The 22,390-nt window shown below is 49.8% G+C and overlaps 1 long non-coding RNA gene across 2 annotated transcripts in view; it reads right to left on the minus strand.

Annotated features, from left to right (window-relative positions):
- Nucleotides 1-22,390, minus strand: part of LOC147582205 (uncharacterized) — a 161,648-nt gene that overhangs the window by 68,614 nt on the left and 70,644 nt on the right. Inside the window, exons 7-9 of one of the 2 annotated variants that reach the window (XR_015248841.1) lie at nt 12,952-13,071; nt 12,112-12,473; nt 10,337-11,236 (exon numbers count right to left, since the gene is read on the minus strand). This is a non-coding gene — a long non-coding RNA (uncharacterized LOC147582205). Of the gene's footprint in view, nt 1-10,336; nt 12,474-12,951; nt 13,072-22,390 lie in introns of both variants that reach the window. The other variant, XR_015248840.1, reaches the window with a different exon arrangement.

Raw genomic sequence — 22,390 nt, forward strand, 5'->3', positions numbered from 1 at the left:
CTGAGCCATCAGCCCAGAGCCCGACGCGGGGCTCGAACTCACGGACCGCGAGATCGTGACCCAGGCCGAAGTCGGATGCTTAACCGACTGAGCCCCCAGGCGCCCCTCAAGCCAGGTTTTAATCCAACAGGGGAAATGTCTGAAAATATGAAATCCCAAAGGTTAAGGGGCTAATTTGGCACCTAATCACATCAGCCTCTGAGATTAGGAAACTTGGGAGACCCCCCAACTCCCACCCTGTATGACTTCCCATGGCGCCTCCAAAATGTGCTCACGCAAGTGCCTCACACTTGCCAATAGCCGGGCTCTGCCCCCACCCCAGATGGTCCCAAACACACAAGAGGCATAAGACACCAAGCCACATTGTTTCACTTTTGCCGTCAAGTCACCTGTCAATCTACACAGGGTCTACTTCAGGGAGCACTAAGAGTCCTCTCCTCTAGGGCCCACAGCCCTCCTGTCCCTGCCCCACATGCCAGAACTTTCTGGCCCCTTAGGACATCACCCCACCCCAGAGCTGCCACCCACAGTCCTTGGGCTGGTGATGACCATTATTTCTGGCCCCATCCCCAGGGCAGAGGTAGGTCTTACCTATATATCCTGGACCTGCACACCTTTCTCTGACCGTGGCCATGGCCCTCATCAGGAGCATGGAGTCTCTTGGCTAGCAAAGCCTCTGTGCCTTCCCTCTGTGACCAAAGATGCCCTCCTTTCCAGAACACTGGAGCAGAAGGAAGGAGGGAGTAAGGCCAGAAGAAAATTCCATCTGGCCAAACATTTAACAGGTAGGCACTGAATGCCTGGAGGACAGACATGTTGCAAGGAAATGAGCCCTAAAAGAAGTCGGGACACTAGGGCCCTAGTCCCTCTGCTACGAACTCAACCAGTAGCCTGGAGACTGTCAGTGTAACCTCTCTTTGCCTCAATTTCCCCTTCTGCAAAGGAGGAAGATTTGGGCTAGATGATCTCTGAGCTCCCTTTCATCTTTGGTAGCTCATGAGTCTCTGGCATGAGCATTTTCAAGTATTGTCTAAAAGTGACATAAAATAAACAAGTTTAATGAAACATATACAAATAACTATATTCCAATGAGATGCAAGTCCTCTTAAGATTACTTCAAGATCAGGGGCGCCTGGGTGGCGCAGTCGGTTAAGCGTCCGACTTCAGCCAGGTCACGATCTTGCGGTCTGTGAGTTCGAGCCCCGCGTCAGGCTCTGGGCTGATGGCTCAGAGCCTGGAGCCTGTTTCCGATTCTGTGTCTCCCTCTCTCTCTGCCCCTCCCCCATTCATGCTCTGTCTCTCTCTCTGTCCCAAAAATAAATAAATGTTGAAAAAAAAAAAAAAATTTAAGATTACTTCAAGATCAGCAGGGGCGCCTGGGTGGCTTCGTCAGCTAAGCGTCCGACTTGGGCTCAGGTCATGATCTCTCGGTTCGTGGGTTTGAGCCCCGCGTCGGGCTCTGTGCAGACAGCTTTGGAACCGGCTTTGGATTCTGTGTCTCCCTCTCTCTGCCCCTCCCCCTGCTCACATTCTCTCTCTCTCTCTCTCTCTCTCTCTCTCTGTCTCAAAAATAAACATTAAAAAGATTACTTCAACAATATTGCAAGACGATTCTGGATAACTTCACGGAAGTCACCCCTACATGACTTGTAAGAATGGATGGTCACCCAAAGCAGAAAATATTTGTGTAGGAAGGGAAAAGGAAATGGATCCTATGGTGTAGGCATCCCACTGTAGTGTTTTAAGTTATTTTAGGTTTTGGCCCCACGGTGGGAGAAAAGAGCTACCTGTACCATGTTCAAACGGGTTGTCCATTTCCCCATGTACATTGCACACAAGAAGGACATTTATCCTGTGAGGTAATACAACCATGTTTATTTAGATGGTTAAGTGCCAGGCAACAAATTCAGAATGTATACGCTGTATTGACAATTCAATTTTTAAATCTGTTTCTGTTGGAGTTTCTTTCTCTTCTAACTTCTCCGGGCTACCTTCTCCTCACCTCAGGAGTTCCTGAACTGGGTCCGTGGACAGTAAGAGGCTTATGGATCACTTCAGAGAGTCCTTGACCCCTAAAGTTGTAGAGGATGTTTACTTTCGCATATTAGCTTTCATCTGATTTTCAAAGGGGTCCTTGACCCAAAATATGGCCTCTGATGACGCTCCCTGTTCTTATACACGGGAGAAAATGTTTCAGGCAAGATCTGTATGTGAACAGGCGGCTTGGCAGAAAGAGTCTTGATTCTGGCATCAGAGAGACCTGGTTGAAATCGTGTTGCCAGCTGAACTCTACTTTTGGACAAGATACCCAGGTACTGTGACTCTCAGCTGCCTCATCTCTGTGAAATAATAGCATCTCTGTGGGTAATAGCATTTGCCCACTCCGTGGTGTTATTGTGCGGATAAAATTCTTCAATATCTGTAAACCCCCAGCACCTGGTTGGTGCTCAGCGGGCGGTACACCTTATGAAGTCCCTCATTGTCAAGGCAAACCAGAGCTGCCTCTCGAGAGGAACCAGCACGCCCCACAAGACCTCACGTTGCCTCGGAACTAAAACACCAGCACAAGCCAGTCAACCAAACCTCTTTGAACTCAGTGTTTCTTTGCCTTCAGGAGTGAAATTTCTCCTCGAGTGGCTTCCATGAGGGCTGACTGAGGATTTCCGTTGACCAAATGTCTAACCCCGGGCTTCCAACACCAGCCCTCACGCACACATTATAAGAGGAGAAAATGGCTTCCACACCCACCTCCACGCTCAGCCTAGATACTGTTTTCTCCTTCCACCTTTGCCAACAAAGCCACTTCCTTGTCCTCGAGGCACCTACGGATCCTACTTCTACTTCCTCCTTGACTTTCATTTCTCATACCTTGTCTGTGCTAGAAACAGCTCCCACTTCCTGCTAGCCCCGCACTCTCTGAGCACTTCCTCCACGGCTGTCCTCTTTATCAGGAGCTTCCGCCCGTATCTCTAGGGGTGCTTCTAAGCCATGCCGCCTGCCTTGACTGGAAAGCCAGCAAGTTGGTAAGCTCCTACCAAATATGCTGTGTGCCAGAGGCCCAGTTGGGGACAGCGGAGACCTGCTAGTCCCCACCTCTATGCAAAATCAATAGAAATTGAGTTTCAAGAGCTTGCTGCCTCACGCTCCCTATCCCCCTGGAATGAGGACCAGGATGAGTGTTCGTACTCAGCTCCACCACCAACTGTGAGCTTCAATCTAAGAGTCAGATGAGACACAGTCTGTATTTGAATGTAATGACAAGCTGGTCACTCAACACATCTCGCGGCCAGACCAGCCAAGAACTGCAGGAGGGAGAGAACGGTGGGATCCTTTCTGGGAACAATGTTGCTAAGCCCCTCCAACTCCCATGAGCGTAGAAAGACCTTGAAAACTTGAGGCTCGTATGATAAGATTGTTATATGATGACAACAACAACAACCTGTTATGGTTGTTACCAGGTGCTTAACCTGCATTATTTTTTATCCTTGCAATGGGGACATTATTCTTCTCATTTTTGCAGGTATGGAGTGTGAGGTTCAGAGGTAAATGACCTCCCCCTCATGGTCCCGGTAGAGCCAGGTCTGTCTGGTGCCACTGCCACTGCCACAACCCCTCTCCCAGTGTTGTTGCTTACGGCTCTAGAAGAAGAGTTCCCACAAGCCACAGGGGTCGTTAGATATTGTAATATGATGATGAACCAGGAAGACTTCGACTTTTCCTTTCCTGTTCTTCTAAGGCAGTCCTTCTTTAGGGACATGGTCAAAGAGGCATAAACAGACACCATAGCCAGGGAAAGGGTTACCCGGACCCCAGCTAGCCCTACCTGTCCATAGAGTCTGGAGTCTTCCCCATGAGAAAAGGATCCCATGTCAAGAAACCCAAGTCTAACGAGGAAGCGACAGCATCATGGTGGTCTAAGTCACTTCCCCAGGAGAGCCGTCCATACCCCAAGTCATCACGGAACCCTCACCCTCAGTCAGTAGCAGTGCTTGAGTTTCTAGACTGACAAGTCTGTTGAGCGTCCACGAGAACAACCAAAGTGCAGTTCCTTTCACGGGGGGTTCTGTTGGAAGCCATTTTGCAAAGTTGGAAACCCACGTTCAGTTGATCAGACTGATGGACTTGGCCCTCGGCAGGACCCAGGGTGGCCAATGGCTGAGGCCCCCCCTTAACCCCACCAAGTGTTAGCAGGTGACAGTCCTGACTGGCCCCTCTCAAGGAAGGGCGTGCATCAAACTGATGAACGCTGCAGAGAACTGAAACAAGGCCATCCCTAGGGGCCGTTGGATTTGCTGATGAAGCAGTTCCCCCGAGTGACTGCCTGTTAGCAATGCCACAGAGGGCGTGCCTTCATCAAATCCCCCGAGACAACACCGCAGTGGACGAACACGAAGTTCACCGTCAGCAGGTGTGAAGGCTCTGTTCTGGCAGTTATTAGCTCGTGGCCTCAAAGAGGTTATTTCCACCCTTTGGACCTCTGCTTCCTCCTCTGCAAAAGACAGTTAACAAGACCTCCTTGCAAAGTTTTTGTAAGAACTAATGGGACGGTGTGGGCAATGCCTTGGCACCCGGGAGGTCCTCGATACGGGACAGCTGACATTACCGCCCCTTAGCTGAACACCCGACACTGGAGCGACCAATTACTAGGCTTCCGAACAGAAAACTCGAGAAGAGGATTCCTCTTTGTAGCCAGGGAATTCTACAGCCGCCAAGTTGTGCACAGGCCCCAAGAGGGGACTTACGGTAAAGAGCACCCCCCACCCCGCATGCACACACATACAACAAAATTAGCGTCAGGCTCTGAGGGCCTCAAAAGAATCACAAGGCCCCGGATGCACAAATCAGATGCATTTCTTAAGAGAAGTTAAGAGGTATCTTAACTTCTCTTAATTTCCAGAAGCAGGTGCCCCCAAATAACGCTCCCCCTGCGAAGGCTTGAGTCTGAGAGCTACATTAGGTGCTAACAAATTGCCGAAAGGCAGATGATTGTCTTGTAGTTTCTCACCCCCACCCCCTCCCAGCAGGTTTCGGCAACCGATTGATAGTCTCCATGGCAACTGCCAAAGCCCCGCTCAGCTGAAATCCCTGCCCCCTGCCCAGCTAGTAGGATGGTCCTCACTGCTGAGTTACTGGGCTCTTTCAGATCCCTGAACAAAGGTTATTTTGAAATGGCTTACCCGGCTGGGAGCTGAGCACTTTGTCCCTGAAACCAGGTGCCCAGATGACGAGGACTTCCCTTGAACCGCTGGAGCCTTACCAAACAGGGAATCATGGGTCTGATGATTAGAATAATCAGACGGATTGAAACAAGGAAGAACCGTAACCGGGCCATCAACCCGTGAGCACTTTTGGAGACATGTGAGCCCGACAAGTTCTACTGGGCTCCACAAGCAGCCATTGTTTAGAAGGTTTATACAATAGCACCACCTGGGAAAACCCACTTGCTGTCAGGGCTTCACAAAAGCACTTTGCTGAAATCAGCCCAGCACCGCCAGCATAAGGGCAGACCCCTGCCCGCTGCTGGGACTATGCGGCCGCCCCTTGCCATATTCAAGAAGGTTATTTCAAGTACATTTAAGCAGGATAAAAACAACAACAACAACAACAAAGAGAGGAAAATCACAAACTATGTCTGGCTACAGGGAGTTCGGGGAAGCAGAGAAACCGGGCTTCCCCAACCTGCATAGTTCCCTGCCAGACCGATGACAATGACGGGGATTAAAATTAAAAGAGAAGGGACACAATGACCTTTTTCATTTAACTTCAAGGGCAAGCTCTTTTGGTTTGTAGCCACAGCGGCCAGCCCCTCACCTAAGAGTCTCCCCGGGGATCCAGGAGACATTTCAAGCCTCTCAAAAGAGCCCACCAAATGGCTTTAGAAATAGGACTAACCTTTTGCAAGGTGAGAAGTCTGGCTTATTTATCTTCAGGAGAAAGGGGACAAGGACAAGAAGCAAGATGAGAAATATACCACGAAGAACACCACCAACAAAGTGAGGTAGTAGCTTTGAACGCCAAAGAATAATAAATCTGCTCTTCATTCATTCAACAGGGTTTGTTAACTATTACCTCCCAGACACCGTGGGAGTGACCAGGATGTCAAGGAAAATAATCTAGGCCTGTGTCCTTGAGGCGCCCACATGAGAAACACAGACACTAAGCAAACAACGATATTAACGGGGACCGGGGACCAGTACCATACCAGGGGTAGGAGCAGGTGATATGGCAACCAACCCCTCCACTCTGAGGTTTAAGGACAGGGTGATTTTGCTGGAAGGACACATGTGGAGATAGGATGAGAAAGAATGGTGTTGGAAGCCCAGAAACTGTTGAGTTCCAGCCACATCTTGGGACATAACTTCTACTTCCTTAGTACATTTTCTGAATGCCTGCCACCTGATAGGACAGAACAGTGCAAAGATTAAAAGAAGATGTGAGAGGGGCGCCTGGGCGCCTCAGTCAGTTAAGTCTCTGACTCCGGCTCAGGTCATGATCTCACAATTTGTGGGTTCGAGCCCCGGTGCCGGGCTCTGTGCTGACAGCTCGGAGCCTGGCGCCTGCTTCGGATTCTGTGTCTCCCCCTCTCTCTGTGTCTCTCCCCTCTTTGTGCTCTCTCTCTCTCAAAAACAAATAAATAAACATTAAAAAAAAAAAACTTTTTTAATTAAAAAAAACGATGTTGGAAACCATCCTAAGAATTTTTAGAGGAGATCCTAAAATCCTAACAGTTGAGAGCTATTTTATAATGGGCAGACTTGATGTTCTACTTCATCTCGCCACCATTTTTTACCAATTAAAATTAACTGCTATTTTTTTTAAGTCTACCTGCTTCCTTAAAGATTTTCAAATGTATTTCTGTGTTGTAATCAATTGAGGAGTATTCACCGAACACCTCCCATGTGCCATATCCTGTTTGACATCTATAAATAAGTCTTAAAAAGTGCAACTAAGCAAGAGTATATCAGTGGTATAAATCTCCTGGTTTCCCCCTTTCATTTCTATTCATTTGGTACTCACCAAGTAAGTGCAACTTTTTTTCTCTTCAAGAAAAGATTTAGCCACTCATGCTTCACTGCGTTTTTATTTTCTGTGCAAAGAGACTAACTTACGGTAGAAAGAAGGACAATGGCATTTGGCCAGAGGAGTAAATGTTGTATGTGGGGGCTGGGGTTTTACCATCCTCTGAACATGGATTTCCAAGGTAAAATCCAAAAGTTGACATTTCTGGTATTTCCACCAGGGACAGATTTGAGAGAACCAGTTGGTCAGAAGAACCAATGAAAAGAAAGCAATTCATTGGGTGGCCCAGGCTCAAACATACAATAGAAAGTGCACCTACCTCTACGCATGCGTCCATCACTGGCCCTCCCGCAAACCTTCGCAGAAGGGGTAAGTGGCCTTCCGAGGGACTCCATGACAATGCACTGACTCAATTTCCTCCCCCTCTCTTGTCTGGGTTATATCTGGGCACTGTTTTTTTTTTCTTCAAGGGGACAGAAAAGAATGCCAAGATTACTGGGGCATGAAATGATTGAGAAATGTTTGCCATTTAAAGCCATTTCACTTCCTGCCTGATACCACAAAGAAGCTTTTTAATAAAGTTAGCCTTTCCTTTTCTTAATGTCACTATGCATGTGGCTTGTTTTGCCCATTTTTTTTTGTTTGGTTTTCAAAACTGGGTATGATAAGGAAACACTTGTTTCCACTGCTTAAAACAACCATATTTCAAGACAGTCAATTTCGACAAAACACGTCATTGGGCATCGTGAGGAGGGCAGGGAGGAGGGGTAAGGCATGTGAGGTTGGCCCGGTGGGAGCAGAAGACGGCAGGCATAGGGACCCGGGTCCTCACCCCGCTCTGAAAGGGCCTACCACCAAGTTCCCAGGGGAAGCTGAACCCTCAGGCCGTGGACAGACAATGAACAGTTAGCAGCTCCCAGGGCAAGGGCCACCCCCCTTTGGCATTTGCCCATATTTATCAAGCCCCATGGATTGCATGTGACTTTTGGCAGCTCCGGCCAAAAAGAAATACAATTAGAAGAATCGCTTTAAGATTTCCCCAGGATAATTCCTAAAGCAGGGAGAAACCACACCTTACATCGGCACTGCTCCGGCCAAGCCACACTGCTGCCACGAAAACCCGAGCTGTCCATGTGACTCGCAGAACATCTAGTTTAAAATAACTACAGCTACTGCCTCTCCTGTCTTTCCTATGTACCAGGTACTACATACACATTTTGTGTACATCTTCCCATTTGATCTTCTTCGCAGCTCACAAGATAGATGTGGCTGACTCTCTACAGATGAGGAAACGCGGCCTTAAAGAGGCTGAATGGGTTGATCTGGCCCACCTGTTTATAACACCACACCTAGGGCTGGGTATACGAGTCCGTGGTCTTGACTGCCACCCACACTGCTCCAAGACTTCCTGGTCTACCTCTCCAATATCTCTGTTTGAGCGAGACCCATTCCCAACAGTGTGGCCACACGTGTTCTTTCAGCACTTACTAAGGGCCTACTGTTGAGACGAAGAGAACCGTGCGTGTCCTCTACGACCGCCCTCTAACACGATAGCTACTAGCCACGTGCAGCTACTGATCACTAGAAACGTGGCTAGTCTGCACCGACACGTGTAAAGTGTGAGCTACCAACCAGACTTCAAAGACGTGGGCTGGAAGAGAGTGAGACATAGCACACTAATAATTTTTCTATGATTGGGTATTGAACCAACATTTGTATTATACGGGGCCCACTAAAATACAGTCTGTAATTTATTTCCACGGGTTTCTTTTTTACTTTTTAAAACACAGCTTCTAGACAGTTTGAAGTTAGGGGTGCGGCTCACCTGGGACTTCTATTGGGCGGCGCTGCTCTCCAGGCTCAGACCTGGTGAGGACGGCGAGGGGACAGAGCTCCACAGAGCTCCTGTGACCCAGGGAGGCAGAGACAGTGAAGGAAGGCCCACAAGGAAGGCCACAGGGATGCCCGTGAAATGCTACACTCGGGCCTAAAGAGCTCAAATATGAAGGTCAAGCCCTGCTCACCAGCGGTCTAGCTGACTGGACAGGCCATCTGCCACGCTCACGGCCTGTCCTAGAGAGACTCAATGACACCCGAGAAAGATAACAGGGACGGGATTAACAGCAGAACAAACGCTAACAGCAAGAATGTTAGATTCCGTGCTGGACATCAGCATCAGCTCAGATTCCAGCTGTGCTCCAGTTTTCACCTTGATCTCGGCTTTGTTTGTATCAAGAAGTATTCCAGACCTAGACCCTCCCACCCCCTGGGCAGGCGATGTTTTTTTTAAACCTCACTTGCCTTGTTTTTATAAACCTCTCCCCGGACGTCTTTGCAGACCGTGACATACACGATTTGCTGCCTAGTCGATGTCCATTCCTTCCTCGTTTCTTGCGAGAAGAATCCCACTTCGGTTCAGAGCAGCTGTAGGGTAGGCCCGGGTGACGGCCGTGATTGGTGTAAGCCAGTCTTAACCACATGCTCCTCGCTCTCCGGCCTCCCTGGTAGCAGGGGGCGGGGGGTGTCACCCCGTTCTGGCCAGGGGACCAAAGCAGAGAGTCATTTGTCCGACGGCTTAGGCAACTCCACAGGAACTCAATCACCACGGCCCCACCCTGGGCCCAGTGGCCTATTTTAACTAACTCCCAGGGAGCTCTGTGCAGTCTTTGTCCTTGTGTGGCACTGTGACCATTCGAGGTGGGAAAATGGAGGGCTTACGCTAGAAGTTATTGTTGGAGAGCCACACGGAACGTTCTTATTTTCAGAGAAATGTCACGGTCATGGGGCAGGTTTCTCTTCCCCTGTGCAACACGTATCATTTTTTCACCTCCCTCCCCCAGTTCATGAAAACTTACACAGGATGATTTGTTACTCAAAAAAATAAATAGGGGCACCTGGGGGGCTCAGCTGGTTAAGTGTCTGACTCTTGATTTCGGCTCAGCTCATGATCTCATGGTTTGTGAGTTTGAGCCCCGTGTCGGGCTCTGTGCTGACAGTGTGGAGCCTGCTTGAGATTCTCCCTCTCCCTCTCTCTCTCTGTCTCTCTCTCTCTCCACCCCTCCCCACTGCTCGTGCTCTGTCTCCCAAAAATAAATAAATAAACCTCAAAATAAATAAATAAATAAATAAATAAATAAATAAATAAATAAAATGGTCACTCTCTCACCTAAGAAGATCAAAACTGAATATTTGTTGTTTCCTAAAAAAAAAAAAAAAAAAGCACACAGACTTGAAAGTTGCTAAGAGAGTACATCTTTAATGTTCTCACCACACAAAACAAATGTGATTATGTGAGGTGATGGATGTATTCACTAACCTTATTGTGGTAACTGTTTCCTGACACATACGTGGATCAGATCATCACCTTGTGCACTTGAAGCTTATGCGATGTTATAAGTCGATTCTATCTCCATAAAGCTGGGAAAAAGAAAACCCACAGCCTTCCTTTTCCTGCCCTGTGGCAAATACTGTTTGGCTGCTCTCCCACTGGCAAGTGTCTCTCATTGACCGCTGTTCAAAGCCCAGTTGTGCTGAGCTGTGCAGAGCCACGGGCCTTCCAGGAGCAAGTCCTGATTATCCAAGCGGATGGTGGCAGGGCCCGTGCCCTGGACGGGGATTGGTGTAGGGACGGCCACGAGGCTGAATTCCAAACAACAATCCAAGGGGAGGGAGTCGCGGGGAGACTTCTGAGAAAGACTTCCTTCCTCTGAAAAGAAGCATCGCGGCAGGTGGGGCTACAGAAAACACAGAACTGAGTCTGGAGTCTCTTGACGAGAGACATTTATTTTTTGCTCCGGTGAGAGTCCTGAGCAGCTCCGAGTGCCCGGGACAGGGAGGGGGCCTCCTGCTCCGCACAGCTATCCGGACGCCCAGACACAGGCCAGCAGCAGCTACGCCAGCCTCAGCGCGGGCTTCCACAGCCCCCTGGGGGACACAGCCCAGTGAGCCACAGGGGGGGAAGCCTGGTCTACTTTCCTTGACAGCAGCTTCTAGAAGCACAACCCAATGACCCCGTGAGCAGCTGCATCGTGGCTGGCTGGCGGCTGTGAAAGTGCACAAGTAACTCTCCGCTGAGCTCCAGAACTCTCTGGCACCCCCCTGAACCAAGCTCGTGTTGGGGGAGGGCCAGGAGCGCAAACGGTACTCACATTCCTTTGGCTAAACCTGGTCACATGGCCATTCCTAGCTGCAGGAGACGGTGAGCGATGGGGTCGAGCTGTGTGTCCAGAAAGAAAAGCAAACGACTTTGGCACAAACTGCAAATACACAGCTCCAGGCTCCTGGTGACCAAGTGTTTCAAAAGGGTGACACGGAGCATTCGATCACGGGCAGGACCCTTCTGAGTACAGACGTGACGCACCCTGGCGTGACCCCCTCTCTACAGCTATGCGGGTCGTACACTGTGAATTCAGCTCGGGATGTTGCTTACACGGTGGGTGACCCCAGCCGTTCGTTCCCTGACCCCTGGTGGGACCTACGGCCCGTGCCACGTTTTCCCATGAACACCCTGCTATTCAAGGCTGTCTTTCTGTAACTCCTTGGGATCAGGAACCACACCACACACCTGACAGGCCTCACCTGAGGGCACTCGGGCACTCTGAGTGGCTCAGGTTGAGCGTCGCTTACTCAAATTATTCTAAACGGTCAGAGTAACCATTTCGCAGAGAAAAAGAAAGCTCGCAGATTTGAAGGGCTGACGGCGCTTTAAAGAAAGCAACCAAACTCAGTGCGGCAAATTGGGTTAAATTTGTGGCCTTTCCTTGACAGCGTCTCCTAAAACCGCAACCCAATGTCTCCGCGAGCAGTTGCATTTTTATTGGATGAGAGCAGTAAACGTGCACAAAATCACCCTCCACTGAAATCGAGAATTCTCTGGCACCACCTGAACCAAGTTCGCTCGTGCGTTTTAAAACAATTTGCGTTTGGCCCCGTGCCGTGTCGTTCTCGCCGGCATCACCCCCATGGTGCGAGCGCGGGATCGCCGTAAACTGCACGCGCGCCCGTTGCCAGGATGGCCCGAAAGCTCCATCACGGCCTCCGCGGCTGGCATCACAGCCGGGCCCAGAACACCCTGCCTTCCCGCCAGCTCACCCAACAGCCGCAGCAGTGCTTTCCAGAAAGGGGTACGGTCAGGTCCGAGAACGGCTGCTTCTGAGCAGGGCGAGTCCAGAGGAGGGAACCGGCGGCAAAGGGAGGGCAGGGGCCACGGCAGGGCCACGGCAGGGCCACGGCAGGCTCCGAGCTTCCAGGAAAACACCTGGACCTCATCCGCTCCTTACACGGCTTCCTTTCAAGCGCATCATTTCCTTGTTGGGGGGAGGGAAACGGCATTCGCAACCGTTTTGGGCTCTTCTGCCTAGCAAAGCGTGTCTGGCCCAGGGAAGCCGTGGTCCAAGCACATGGCTGGGAGACAGTGAGTACGGAGGGTGGACAGGTAGCCCTCCTCCACTCCACTGTGGAGAGAAGAGGGCGACAACAGTTCTGTCCGCATGCGGATGGCGAGCACCCTTCCCTGACCCCCTTCTTTTCCTCAGCACAAAGAGACCCCCATCTGTCCCACCTGGCATGGGCCCAGGGGGCCACACAACACGGCTCTTACATAAATTCATGCAAAGCTCGAAGACGAGAGCGGTGAAAATGACTGTGGATCTATTTATCAGGTGAAAACACACACCAGCCACGCAGGTGCACACACACACACATACACACACAGCAGTTACAGGGCATCTATTACATGGCAGGGACAATGCTAAGTCCCTGTTACATATCATCTCCCTTATGATCCTGCAGGTGCTATGGTTATCCCCATTTGACAGGTGAGGAAACTAAGGTTTTTAGAGGTGAGGAGACCCATCCAAGGCCGAAGGTATTTAAGCAGCGGAGCTGGGAAGCCAGCACGGACTTAGCTGAACCTAGAGCCCATGCCTTTACCTGCTACTGTCTGCCAGCCGCAGGACCCCACAGGGACGATGGCTCTCCCGGGCTCAGGGCTCAGACTCACACAGGTCCCAGGCAAAGTCTGCAGCATCTGAGATGGGGGTCATACATGTGCTGTAGAGAAAATTAGGGGAAAACAGAGTACTTTTTTTTTTAATGTTTATTTAGCTTTGAGAGAGAGGGAGGGAAAGACAGAGGGGGAGAGGGGGAGGGGCAGAGAAAGAGGGAGACACAGAATCCGAAGCAGGCTCCAGGATCGGAGCTGTCAGCACAGAGCCCGACGCAGGGCTTGAACCCATGAACTTCGAGATCATGACCTGAGCAGAAGTCAGGCACCTAACCGACTGAGCCACCCAGGCGCCCCGAAAACAGACTACTTATAAAAGAGAAAAAAAATTCTAAGTTGTCTCATTGCGCAGGTATAGCCACTCTCCGTGTCTTGGTGGCATTCTTTCTAGTCTTTTTATGATGATACACACACACACATACACACACACATAAAAAATATATGCTATATATACATGCTTCTACATGATTGGGCTCACGCTATACTGATAATTCTATATGCAATAGCTTAAACATAACATTCCAGAATAAACATCTTCCTATATCCTGAACTACTCTTCAATATGATTTTAATGGCTTCAAAATATTTTAAAATATGTATGTACATATCAGAATATGTTTAGCTATTCCTCTATTTTGGACATTAAGGTTGTTAGTTTCCAATTTTATACCTATGTCAGTGAGATTAAATTTTAGAATGAAATCCTCAAACCTAGATCTTTATGAACACATCGAAAAAGTTCCTAGGAAGAAATTGCTAGGAGTTAAAATGCTGAGTAAAAGGCTGTGAACATTTTTAAGACTCTTGATCAATATTGCCAAGTTGCTCTCTAGGAAGGCATTACCACGTCATGCTACCTTTGTCGGTTGCTCCATGAGATCGGTTTGGATTTTACTTATGTACCTGGGAATTTTCAGCTGGCGAAGTGAGGGCCTCACCTATTACTCCCTCCTCTGTACTCACACATCTGTACCCGTTTGCATCCGTGCACACGCAGGGACTGTGCTCTGTAACGGGGTGTCCAGTGTGCGGAGGACCGCAAGTACCTTCCCCGACCAGCCTGGGGGGCCACCCCAAGGAAGGGGACCCCGGAACTACTCCCTGGATGCATGGGGAGACACCGGGCAGCACATGTGCCTTGTTCATCCATCTCTGCAGGACACTCAGCACCTGCTGTCCCCCTGAGGCCCGGAGATTTGGGGAGACCCCCGGAGGGAGCACTGTGCCCTGGACGGCGGCCTTCTGGAAGCCGACAATGACAGCAATAACACGCCAGCTTATTTGTTCGCAAGCGGCAGCCCTCGATGGCAGAGACGTCGGTGACCCCAAGTGACCTGGTTTGTGGGGGGGCTTTGGGAAAATGCCAGAAATACTCGGGGGGCACTCTGGGAGGAGCCTCACGGTCTCGCTCAGGTAGCAGCTTGTAAACTCTGCCTCCCAGTCCACAGGCCTCAGTCCCAAACAGAATCTCTATCACAATGCTCTAACAGCTAGGACCCTGGGCTAGCTGTGAGCGGCATAATCCAGCAACTACAAGAACACTGAGATCGTCAGAGTAAATTACAGTCAGAGGGAGGACAAGTTTAGCAAAATTAAGAATAGTGCTTTAATTTACACTTCCCTAAAAATATAATTGTTTATTTAAGAAAGCTTGTTGCCTTGTTAACAGAAATTAGCAGATGAAAATGTATTTCCACTCCAGAAATGTATTGGAAGGTTCACAAACCCAGCATTATATAATAGAGACAAAGTCTAATCGATACTTTGACCTACGAAGGTGAGAAATCAAAGCACACAGCTTTTCCTTAAAAGTTCAAGGCTTAAAGAGGGATGTTTAGAAGGGAGGTCAGAATTAACACAATTTGTATGGCATTATCTGCCTGTGTTTTCTTCTGTAAACTCAATCAGCACTCACCCTATGTTCTTCCCCTGCGTATCCAATGACCTAATAATAACAATAATAAATAGCTACCGAGCAAACATTATTACTAGAATGTCTTAGCTCATTTCATCCTTACGCCTCCGTGATGCGGGCAATATTATTATCCCCATTTCACACAGAAACAACTGAGACTCAGAGAAGTCAAATGGCCCACCCAGATTCAGATATTTGGTAACTTATCAAACCAGGCCTTGCCTAACTCCAAGGCTCATAGGCCTACACCCAAGCGTGCCAAGCATTTCCGCCTACGAGGTTAAAGGTCACTGGGTGCCTAGTCTCTTCGAGGTACTTTAGAACCCAGCAACCTCACCCCACAGGCCTCCCCATTATAACTGAGAAAACCACAGTTGGGAGAGAAGCCAGGGACAGGCCCAGGCGGTCAGGCCCCCAAGCCTGGCTCCCGCCATTTTGAGTTAGCCTCACAGCAGAAACCCCCTCGGGGACTTTTTAAATGCTGATGCCCAGGCCTCAGCACCAGAGATTTTGATTCCATTGGCCCAGGGTAGGGCCTGGGCTTCTGCGTGATTTTTTCAATCCTTGGAAGATTCTAATAGCCCACCGGGCAGAGGGCTAATTACTATCACACGCTTTTCTCATTCCTTACAAATGTGTGCTGAGGGTCCCTCTTGCTGTGCCCCGGTCAGTGGTCCGGGACCCACTTCCTGCCCTCCAGGAGTTGCCAGGCGGGTGGCAGGCTGATTGAGCCACACCCAATGTGAGGAGTTTCCCCGCTGGGGAGATCCAGGGCACCAGGGAGGTCACAGGGGTGAGATCTGGGCCACGTACTTTGGGGAGGAGTGGGGATTGTGAGGGAAGGATACATGGTGGGGGGGGGGGGCACTTTAAGATGGTAAGAGTTAGCCGACGGAACAAGGGAGAAAAAGAAACCTATCTCCCCTGCTGCGTACCGCTAAGCAGGCAGAGAGAACACGGCCGGCTTCTGCCCCCCTCTGGGTCCCGCTGGGCGTGGGGAGGAAGGAACCTCTGCCCAGCGGCCCAGAGGACCTCCACGCACCAGCCCGATTGCCTCATAGATGAACGCCATCAGGCAAGACTCACAGAGTTCAATTTTCACTTCAGCTCTACGAAGCAAAATGAGGATCTGGGCGGCAACAGAATTGCTAGAGATTTTTCATTCTAATTGGGAAACTCACCCAGAGAGGCTACGAGAGCCCAGACTATCAGTCTCTTGCTCGGTAAGACCCGGCAGCCTTCCCACCCCGCTCGCCCCATGGGGACAGATTAGACCCGGCAGGCCTAGTAGAGGTCACGGGAAGCCTCCGTTACACAGAGCAGCTCCCACGGTCGGAAAGAACGGGATGACTTCCTATCAGCGTCTCAAGGTCCAAATCAATCACCTCCATTTCAATTCCCTTTTCTCATCAAACACCGGCGGCGAAACGGCCCCGCCTCGTCAGATTCCTGCGGCAATGGATGTTGAGACTACAGAAATTGAGAAATAGGTCACCCCGTGGGGTGGGAAGGTTGCTATGTGGTTTCATCTAACTAGGTTGCTGGAAAGCCCCCATGCCCACAATTAGCCCCTGAGTCACCAGATCACCGTGGAGCGGTAGATTTTCAGTACCCGAAACTCATTCTTGTGGATAAAGAGCATCGTGCAGGACGAGACAGACTCTGTTGTTAAAACATCCACTCAGTGAAGATTTCCTGAGAGCCTTCTAGACACTAGGGAAACGAGGCTCAGTAACGCTCAGCCCCGGCCCCGGAGAAACTCACCTCCCAGTGGCTCTGACAGGAGCAAGCAGCAGGTCCTGCCCGCCATGGGGGAGGTCCCCGGGCCGCGTGAAGCTGGTGGCAGAGGTGGGCCTGCAGGCAGCCGGGACCTCAGAGCCATGACCCATGAGCAGAGCCGAGGTCTGTAGAGCGATTTGACCTTGCCGGGATCCCACCCCCGATGCGGTAAGAAAACAAAGACTCAGGTGATTGCACCCACCCTGAGGTCAGGCTCTAGAGCCTGTGGGCTTGGCCCCCGCCCAAGACCTCTGCCTGGCTGTTTGGGGGCCACGAGGTATAGTGGGCTCACGAGAGGGCACCAGGTCCCCAGGCAGTCTTTGGAATGAAAGGAAAAGGTGCTAAGGAATGGACTCCCGGTGAGAAGGAAACGGCTCTAAGGGACCTCAGAGGAAATACCCAGAAAAAGAGGAGGAAACCATCCACCTATTCGTTTTTTTCTGAATGGAAAAGGTAGGCTGGTCCTCAACAAGTTCATATGCCCAGGGGGCTGGTCTGCAGGGCAGGTCTGAAACCACCGCCCGGGACGGAGGCCAAACCAGGGCTGACCAGGGACAAACTTGAGAGCTGATCAGACCGGGGGGCTTCCTGGAGGAGGAAAACAGGACTACTTAGGAGCCGATGTCCCAAGCACAGGAGAACTCATGGCGTGGAGTGGGATTATTCCCTCGAAATAACTTCGGGGCATCCCAGATGTGGCACAAATCCAATGTATAAGTCAGCTTTGGGGAGGTAGTCTCAGAAAGATAAAAATGCCTTAGGATATGAAAAGGTACCTATAAGGGGTTTTCATGAGGTCACACTTTAACCGGATCATGAAATACTGAGAAGTTCTGGTTTTATTTTTTAAAAAAAGCAAAACTCAGGAGGTGACATAGAAACATATCAAGTGACGTTTGCTTGTTAGTTCCATTAAAATGTCACCTGACAGAGGAACGCATGCTCTGTAATCACATCCGTGCTCTGTGTATGCTCAATATCATCTACATGCAGCCGATGGTCTCTTCTCCCTCAAGTCCTCAACCATCTCAGAGAAGTAAGCTTTAGCAAGTCAAATCAGAGCTTAAAGAAACGAGGCTTGGGCTCGGAGATAAATAGTATCATTGCCACCGATTTCATTGTTTCAAATACAAGATTTTATTTTGAGAAGAAAGTTTAATTAACCAGAGGTGGATCACTAAATTCTTTGACTTTAAAACCGCACTTTCTGCAAGATTTCACCTGCGAAATTCACAGCCTTTAATTACTGCCTCACGTCTTAAAAGGGAGACTCTTTCTTCTGAATGGCTAATAACGTTATTATAGGAGGTAATTATAGATCAGGTGTCTGGTCAATAACCCCAAAATGCATGGACTGCATCGTCCTGATTTTTGAGCTTGGAAAGCAATTTGCTAAAGAAACATTTTCTCCCCCAAAACAGTGTTGATGTTTTGGGTTTTTGTTTTTGTTTTGTTTTTTTTTTTTTCCTGCTCTTTTTTCTTTTTAAGGGGCGGGGGGGGGTGGTGGGGAAGGGGGAGAAACATTTAGAAATCAGACCTTTACTGGATGAATTTCTTCACTTCCCAGAAAGCAAGAAAACAATTGTTTCCTGTAATTGGACAGTTTGATTGGAGGCAGGTGGTGCTGAGCTGAGGCAACCAGAGCCACAAAGCCAATTTTGGCTTCAAGCACATTTCCTTTCCTTCTCAGCTCCAGCAGTACAACATGTAAATTGGCTCCACAGAAGCTGACTATGAATTCAGTTCCATTTTCTGTAACAAGCACCTTATCAGCCATGAAGAGTTTCAGCAATCGGGGACAGCGTGCAGATCTGACATGATTATAAAGCTGCCTCGAGATACCCCAGCATTAATTTCTCAAACGTGTTCTTGCTGCCACACAAACCAGGAATTTATGAGCAGTTCTGGAAACGTCGTGTGCCATCCTTTTAAAATACGGTTGATATTTTTCTTTTTCCAGGTTCACTGGCCTTCACATGGCTCAAGTTACGTTATCTAGAGTTAATGTTGGCTTTCAGTATTTTTGAGTCACAGACTGTATCAACATGGCACCACAGATAATGAGAAGGGGCCAGAATCAGAGGCATGGGAATGGGGGGGCGGGGGGCTGGGGGTTTACCATTTGTTCTTCCCCTTGCTGCTTTTCATCCGAAGGTCTCTGAGCCTTTTCCTTATTTGTCTTCCCAAGTGCTGGCTCATTCGTCTTACCCCCTTGTATGGCAGCTGACACTCAATATTCCTCTTTCACGGATGGAGAAGCTGAGACCCGAAGAAGTTAATCGCTTCAGCCACGGTCACTAAGTCAAGAGCAAAGAAGAGCGGCCCAAACACTAACTTCCCAGCCCCCTGCCCCAAGTACACGTGTCTCTATGAATTTCCTACTGTAAGTCCGTAATACAAAACAGTCATTTTTAGGACACTTGCGAGAGAGTAAGGAAAGGCACGTGGAAATGTATCTGATAATTCTATCAAATTATTGTCCTTTGTACACGCTGAGTATCAAATCAGTTGCTTCAAAGGTCCAGCATATTTTATTACTAATTTTGGTCCATGCTTCATTTGTTTTAATGTTAACCGAAGGTTTGCTTACGATTTGAGCTCCTTATTTATTTTCAGAGCTTGAAAACAATCTTTTCTAATCCCATGTGGATTAATGGCTAAAATAACCGCACTCCCAGAGAAATTCTACCTGTCAACCTCCGTACCTGTATAAAATTATTTTACCAAAAACAGATTGTGGAGTTTGCTGAGAGCCTCGGAATTGCAACAGTCCATCTTCCAAGGTGATTGCATCAAAGGAAATACCACCAAGTTTTCCCTTCCAGGCCAGTAGATACCTGTGGTTCAAAATCCTCCTTAATGACGGTCTCAGCATCTACACGCCAAAGGTTCCAGCACCAACAGCGGGTCTCCTCCACTGTTGGGAGGAGATGGGACACTTTTCCTTTAAATCTTTGGCTGAAGGTCTTCTCTAAAGACACATCCATACAACATCTCTGGGAGACGACATCTCTCCCAGCCCGTCCAAGCAAGAGCTCTCCTGCCCTTTTCTGTTTGCCTTTTCTGATCGCCCACTTCTGCCCCCAAGTTCACAGCGTCACATCACCCCTACCCCAGGGGCTGCCGGTGGCAAGCAGGGCACAGAGCAAGTGTGCACACAAATACTGTGTGCAGTTTCTTAAAGGGATTGCACGCTGATTAAACCTGTCAGAAGGCAGGTTGGGTTTGCCCAAGGAGAGCTGGTTGATAGCTAACTCAGAAATCTTGGCAACACTACAGAACCAATATTTTTACAGAGGTGGCACCGTCTTGAACAATGTCCTCAGTGTGCAGGACACAGGCAGCCAGTCTATCGGTATCCAGTAAGGGTGACTTTTTCTTTCACCCTTTCTGAACAAACAGGCTGATGAAGGAGCTGGGCAGGGGACGGTGTTGGCAGTGAGAAGAGCTGCACAGGACACAGTGGGCGACGGGAAAGCCATGTCAATGCTCTCTCAGTAGATGCAGCTACCGCCCTGGACTCACGCAAAGCCAGCCAAGCCAGGTTCAAACAGGTTGCAGCCATCAGCTGAAGCCAGCCCCACAGCCCTGTTTGCTTTTCCTAGCGTGTGCAGAAACAGCCACACAGACGATAGTTTAACCAGGTAAAGCCAGAAGCACACGGCATTTCTCCCCAACCAGACCCACGCAGGCCATGACATTCTCTGTCCCTGCACCTGACTGACAGGTGCCTCCCCCTTCCCTTCCTCCCTGGCCTCAGCACCCATTCCCCCCATAGGGACTTTAGCACTCTGCCCCTAAATTCTCTTCTTCGTACGATATCGTTTTCTTCCCAAAGCCCGTATCTTTTCCCCGAAAACAACACCAACAAATATATTCAAGCTTTTGACCACCGACCCATAACGTCATCAGAACTGGGTGGTTCAGCTGGGCTTGGGTGGAACCAGTGAACAGCACCCCCACACGCATACACACACACACACACACACACACACACACACACACACACACACACACACAACTCTGGAGGTCAGGAGTGAGCTGAGGAGCAACCCATGCCCAGGGGGCCCTGGGCTAAGACAGCAAGGCCAAACAGGCCATCAGTGCCACCAACAGACTCGCCCTACCACCAACTGGGAGCATAAGACGACACAAATTTATTCTTTCACAGTTCTGAGGGAAAGAAGTCCAGAATGAAGGTCAACAGTGCCACGACCCCCTGAAACGTGCAGCAGAGGATCCTTCCTTGCCTCTTCAGGCTTCTGGGGGTTGGCCATCCATCCCCAGTGCTGTGGACTGAGCACTGACGTCCCCCTCAAATCCACACATTGAACCCCTAGCCCAAGTGTGATGATATTTGGAGGCAGGGCCTTGGGGGGGTACCGCCCTCGTGAACAGGATCAGTGTCCTTAGGGGACAAGGCTAGCCAGCTGGCTCACTCTCTCTGCCCTGCAAGGATGCACGAGGAGACAGGGCCAGCCAGAAGAGGGCTCTCACCGGCACCTGAGCACGCTGGCACCCCGGTCTTGGACCTCCAGCCCCAGAACCGTGGGAAATCAACCTCTGTTGTGGACAAGCCACACAGTTTATGGTGTTTCATGAGAGCGGCCCGAGCGAGCTAAGACACTGGCTTGGCGTTCCTTGGCCAGAAACTGAAACACCGGAGTCTCCTTCTCCATGGTCACGTGGCCACCTCCCCTCATGTCCGTGTCTTCTCTTCTTCTTATAAGGACACCAGTCATACTGGGTCAGGGGCCCACCCGGGTTCCGCGTGACCTCATCGTAACTAATTACTCCTACAAAGACCGTACTTCCAAATCAGGGTCATATTCTGGGGTACTGAGGGGCTAGGATTTCAACATATCTTTTGGGGGCGCGCAAGGCAACCCATAACGGTCACCAAAACCTTTCAGTTCCTGCTCTTTGCTCAGAGAATGAAGTCCACACCCCAGTCTTGCTTCCAGGCCCCCCATGCGCTGTCCCCACACTGTCGTAATGCACCAGCCCGAGGGTCCCCCACACCCCCGGCCCATGTCCACCTCTGCACTTTGCTCATGCTGTTCCTTCCTCCAGGAGAGCCCTTCCCATTCTCACAGCATCCAGCTTAAATGCCCGCCCCCCCCCCCCCCAGCTTCTTTGTGTGGCCTCCATTGCAAAGAAACCGAGATCCACGTCCCTAACCTTTATTCCTCGTAAGGGACTCAACTGCCTTCTACTTTATGTCAGAATAATGAATGATTTTATTTCTCTTAGTGTTTTGCAAGCTATTCAGAGCTTTTCCTTTCCCCCATGGCCCCTGTCAAGTAGCAGACACTCCATAAATGTTCAACAAAGTGGAGGGACCTCACACATACTTAACCTAACCTATCAGCAGACATTAACACGTCCTGCTCCTTAGATGAAAGAAGATGCAGACAGGACATTGTAGAGATGGGAAGACCTGAAGAATCAGGGACAGTCTCGCTTGGCCAACACCCACGCTTACTATGTAGAACCTTCGGCTCGACAGCGACTGGCCGTCATAACTGAACCCAGAAGAGATAACCCTGAGCGCAGGCAGCCGACGCTGGGCCCTGTGAGCCCTCTGAGATTCACAAATCACCTGGAGGATTTCTGCAGAAGTCACTCACTCGGCATCCACTGCCCACCTTCCTGCAAGGAACCCACTGGGC

The sequence above is a fragment of the Puma concolor genome, chromosome A3 (genome assembly GCF_028749965.1).
Source record: "Puma concolor isolate L17-30 chromosome A3, mPumCon1.1.hap2, whole genome shotgun sequence".
NCBI classification, from domain to species: domain Eukaryota; kingdom Metazoa; phylum Chordata; class Mammalia; order Carnivora; family Felidae; genus Puma; species Puma concolor.